At 37.8% G+C, this 5721-nt stretch overlaps 1 pseudogene; it reads right to left on the bottom strand.

Annotated features, from left to right (window-relative positions):
* Positions 1–3361: 3361 nt before the first annotated feature.
* On the bottom strand, positions 3362–5088 carry LOC140522767 (nectin-3 pseudogene; annotated as a pseudogene).
* Between the last annotated feature and the right edge of the window lie 633 nt (positions 5089–5721).

The raw sequence follows: 5721 nt of genomic DNA on the forward strand, positions 1-5721 counted from the left end.
ATGTCAAAACCAAATGACCTAGAAAAATAAATTAAGGAGAGATCATCTAAAAATCATTGCACTACCTGAATTTAAAGAGGCTAAATGTCATTTTTCAGAAAAAGAATCATGAATGAAAACTGCCTACATCTCTTAGACCAAAGGACAAAGTAAAGATGGAAAGAATCTACTAATCACCTTTAGAAAGAAACTGCAAAATGAAAACTCCCAGGAACATCTTAATCAAAATCCAAAGCTTTTAGTCAAAACAAAACAAAAATAAAATGTCCTGCAAAGCAACCAGAAAGAGTCACACTCAAGATCAAACAAGACTTAGCAACTAACATTATCAAGAAAGAAAAATGGTACTGGCTAAGAAACAGAGAGGTAGATAAGTGGAATAGTTTAGGTACACAAGACACAGTAGTCAATGAATATAGCAGTTTACTGTTTGATTAAACCCAAGGACCCCAGCTTCTGGGATAAGAACTCACTGTCTGACAAAAATTGCTGGGAAAACTGGACAATAGTGTGGTGGAAACTGGGCATAGACCAATGCCTGACATCATATACCAGAATAAAGTCCAAATGGGAATACAATTTGGGTATAAAGACTGACACTATAAACAAATTAGGAGAGCAAGGAATAGTTTATTTGTCAGATTTATGTAGAATGGAGAAATTTATGACCAAACAAGAGATAGAGAACATTATGAAATGCAAGATAGATAATTTTGATTACATTAAATTGAAAAATGTTTACACAAAGCCAATGCAACCAAGATTAGGAGAGAAGCAGAAAACTGGGAAAGAATTTTTACAAGCACTGTCTGTGATAAAGGTCTCATTTCTAAAATATATAGAGAACTGAGTCAAATTTACAAGAATATAAACCATTCCTCAATTGATAAATGGTCAAAGGATATGAACAGGCAGTTTTCAGAGGAAGAAATTAAAGCTATCTATAATCATATGAAAAAATGCTCTAAATCACCATTGATTAGAGAGATGAAAATCAAAACAACTCTGAGATACCACATCATATCTATCCAATTGGCTAGAGTGACAAAACAGGAAGATGGTAAATGTTGGAGACAATGTGGGAGAATTGGAACACTAATTCATTCTTGGTGGAGCTATGAGTTGATCCAACCATTTTGAAGAGCAATTTGGAACTATGCCTGAAGGGCTGTAAAAATGTACATACCATTTGACCCAGCAATACTGCTTCTAGGGCTGTATCTCAAAGAGATCATAAAAATGGGAAAAGGTCCAACATGTACAAAAATATTTATAGCAGCTCTTTTTGTGGTGGCCAAAAGCTGGAAATTGAGGGGATGCCCATCAATTGGGGAATGACTGAATAAGTTGTGGTATGTGAATGTAAAGGAATTCTATTGTGCTATGAGAATTGATGAACAGGCAGACTTCAGAAAAACGTGGAAAGACTTCTATGAACTGATGCTGAGTGAAATGAGCAGAACCAGGAGAACATTATGCACAGTAACAGCTACAGCATTCGAGGATTATTTCTAATATACTTAGCCCTTCACAGCAATGCAAGGACCTAAAACATTTCCAAAGGACTTGATGCAAAATGCCATCCACATCCAGAGAAAGAACTATACAGTTCCAACACAAAATGAAGCAGACTATTTTCTCTTTTGTTACATTTTGTTTTTTTTTTCTCATGGTTTCTCCCATTCATTTTAATTCTTCAATGCAACATAACTAATGTGAAAATATGTTTAATAAGAATATATGTGTAGAACCCATATAAGATTGCGTACCATCACATGGAGGAAAGGGGGAGAAAAATATAAAACTTACAGAAGTGATTGTTGAAAATTGAACACAAATAAATTAATTATTTTAAAAAAAGGATCATGGAATACAATATTCCAAAAGACAGAAAGTATGGGCTTACAACCAAGAATAACTTATTCAAAGAAACTGAATATAGTCCTACAGTGGATTAACAAAAAAAGATCTTTAATTAAGTGGAATACTTTCAAGAATTCTCGATGAAAAGATGAGAGCTGAGTTAAAACCTTTAAATAAAAACACCAGAGTATGGAGAAACAAAAAGTAAATACAAGTAAGTGATGAGAAAAGACTTTAAAAGTGTGACATATATGCAAATTTTTTTGCAAGGCAATTTGGGTTAAGTGACTTGCCCAAAGTCACACTGATAAGGACTGTAGAGATAGGGGTACAGGAACTCTAAGGCTGCAGCTCCCAGTGTGGGCCATCTGGAACAGAATTCACAGACTCAACAATGAGTTCAAGTTGGTAAAGATTTATTATGCTTTTCTGTGAGCAAGAGTTCTTAAGGAACCTGCAATTTGAATGGGGTGCAGGTAAAGTTTATAGAGGATGTTCTATAGTAAAACTTGTGCCAAATATGCTAACTAGGTGATTCAGGGCAGGATTAGGGAGTGTTTACTTCTTAAAGGAACATACACTTTTAGTATCTACTGTGCAGATATTTTATCCAGAGTTCATCAGGGAAATAGCCAAAGGTGGGGCTACATGGAGGTGTGGTTTTATGCCTGAAAAGTCACAAAGTCAACTATTCCTGACTAAAGAATACAAGGCTGTTCTCATCAATATCTCATTACACAAGACAAATGTAAGGGAGTATATGTATGTCTAAGTCTAGGATACAAATAATTGGTCAGTGAGTAGTAAATGTCGTTATGACCATGCACAACCTGTTCAACCAGTAAACAACTGGTTCAGACTAATAAGTTCTATAGGTGTAGCTGGCTGCTGTATCAGGAAAAGAGATAAAAGTTTTGTTAGGGCAGGTTGTATCCTTGGTCTAGGAAGAAACTGTCTGAGATGGAGTTTTGAGGCTAGGGAGAAATGTGATTTTTAAAGAGAAATGTGATTTTAGAATTGGAGTCCAAGCACACGCACCCAAGCACCCCATCAACACAGATATTCAGTGTCAAGTTGAGGCTCAATTTGAACTCGGGTATTCCTGACTCCAGGGTCAGTGCTCTATCTACTGCAGCTGTCCCATATTCGCATTTTTTTCTTTGCCAAAGTAGTTGCTGTTTTAAATTTTTGTACCAAAACAAATTATACATTTAACTTTAAGTTAACATTTTTCTTCTTACCTGTGCCACAGACCAATAAAGTACCCTGCATTAAAATTCAAATTTTGAGACAGTACAGCATTGAAAAAATGTATAAAGCAGCTCATATACATTCAACCTAGATTTTACATTTCCATTTGTCAAGTTAGAATATAAAAAGTAAGCTTGAAAATCAACTTCAAAAAGCTTATTCTTCCTTCAAGAAAAAGTATGAACAATTTGAAAATGATCAACTAAAATGAATGAAACATTGTACAGTCATTTTCATTTAGTGGTTGCTAAACATACCACTCCCTCCTGGAAATTACAGAACCATCTACACGTGAAACTAAGTTATCTTCTTGTCATCATAACTTTCATCACCAACGAACTTCATTCCCATTTTTATATCTTCATAATAATCCATTGGTCTTTCAGACCTGTTCAGGTTGTCTACATTGTTCCACTGAGATTTATCAGGTTCTTCTAAGTAGTTTTCAGATATTAGATTGTTAACTGGATGTTTATTTTCTTTTTTTACAGTGTCAGAGTAAGAATCAAGCTCATCTTGATGAAGAACATCAATTTGTGATTCTTTTTGCATATCTGATGGTGGAATGTAGTGCTTAGCAAAGTAGTCACCACCAAACGCCTGTCTTCTCCTATAGAAGAATATTTTAACCAAAACACAAGTATCAGGAGGAGAGCCCCACTCACTGTACCACTGATGATGGTGCCAATTGTGCCATCCTTAATTGTTGCCAAAGTTGATCATGGAAAAGGCAATTTTTTAGGTGGTGCATCTACATCTTCAAATTCAACTGTTGAGAAACACCACTGAACTGTAGGTGGTAGAGTGGTAGTAGTAGAAGGATCTAATATGTAGATGATCTTTTGGGCACTTCATTGGCCAAGGGAATTTGTAACCTTACAGATATAAACACCAGAGTAATTGTAAGTCAGTGGACTGATAAAATACAGAGTATTCTCTGAAGTCTCTAAACTCTCAGGTCACTGTCCATACAACCTGCTCCATTTAGACTGTGAAGGTGGTGGATTTGCATCCCTCTTACATTTGAGATTAACATTCATTCTTCCAACCAATTCCCATCATACCCTGTGAGTGAAATTTCAGGGGCATATTGCATATCCAATATAAAAGAGTAATGAATTTCCTTTTCCAAAGCAGGATGCCTCACAATACAAGTAATACATCTTCCTCGAGCAAATTTAGTTGGAATAAACTTTCATTGGCTTACAATAGTCACAGTCTCATTTGGAAAAGAAGTTATGGTGTATTTCATTTCACCAAGATCACCTTCCCACTCAGTCTGTGCAACTGGTTTTCCAGTGGCTGCTGTACAAATGGCTGCTACTGTTTTATATCCACCATCTATTAAAGGGTATGCTCCCTTTTTTTGAGCTCTCAGTAGGTTCAACCGTATAATTACAGCTGTAGATGACTGCATTTCCTAATGGGAATGTAACTGCTTTGCATATATATTCTCCTGAATCAGAAAAGTCTAAGTTGTGGAGAACAATTGTTACATCGTTAAGTGAATGATTTTTAAATAAGATTCTCCCTTGATAGGCCTCCTGAATTCATATTGAGGATGAGGAACTGTAACGGTCTGTGAACTTTTGCCATGAATCTTCTCCCATGAAACTTGTGTTATCGTTTCGTTTACTTCAATTATACACTTCAATGAAACATTCTTCCCCCATACTCTGTGACAAACGGTTCCACAATAATTGGTCCAGCTAAGGCACCGCAGGACCGGGAGAAAAAGAACAGCTGGAAAAGCAGCGGCAGGAGGAGCGGGAGGAACGGGAGGAACGGGAAGAGCGGGGGGAGCGGGGGAAGCGGGGGGAACGGGGGGAACGGGGGGAACGGGGGGAGCGGGAGGAGCTGTGCTCCGGGGACAAGCCCAGGGAAGCTGTGCCGGGGTCCGCGCCATCCCCCCAACCCTCCCCTCGGCGCCCCGCCCGCCGCCTCTACGGCCCCGGCGCCTCGGGCTCCCCGCATATTTGCATTTTAATGGAGGAAGAGGAATGCTATGAGCCCCTAAGAAACAAGTATCTACATTAAAGGGTCATAAAAGAAATAAAAAGGGATAGAGGGCCTGCTAGTGACTTTTGTTAAATGATGATCTTCCAAAAAAAAAAAAAGGAAATGGAGGGAAATACCGATCCAGTAGAGCAATGACGGGGGGAATGGCAGATCGTATCTCACCCAATCGGGGAATGTAAGGAGATGTATATACAAAGGAGGAAGCTGTGGGAAGAGCAGGGAACGCTCAGGTCTCCCTTTTAGCTCATTCTGAGTGGAGTGAACAGAAAGCACAATGTATACTTCAGTAACTCTGTAAAAACAAAGAATTTTGAAAGACCTCAGAACTCTGAAAGGCCCAATCGTCAGCCATGATTCCAGAAGACCGGTGATTTAAAATGCTGTCTACCTCCTGAAGGAGAGATGATGAAATACATATACAGAGTGAGACTTACCACTTTTGGACACAGCCTCGGTGGGAATTTATTTTGTGGACTATATGTTTTTGTTGGGTTTTTTTTTTCTTTTTTTCTTAGGGAGGGAGAGAAAGCAAATAAAAAAGGGAAAGTACAGACGCTTGTTAATTGAAAAAATAATTTTAAAAAAGAT

The sequence above is a fragment of the Notamacropus eugenii genome, chromosome 2 (assembly GCF_028372415.1).
Source record: "Notamacropus eugenii isolate mMacEug1 chromosome 2, mMacEug1.pri_v2, whole genome shotgun sequence".
NCBI lineage: Eukaryota > Metazoa > Chordata > Mammalia > Diprotodontia > Macropodidae > Notamacropus > Notamacropus eugenii.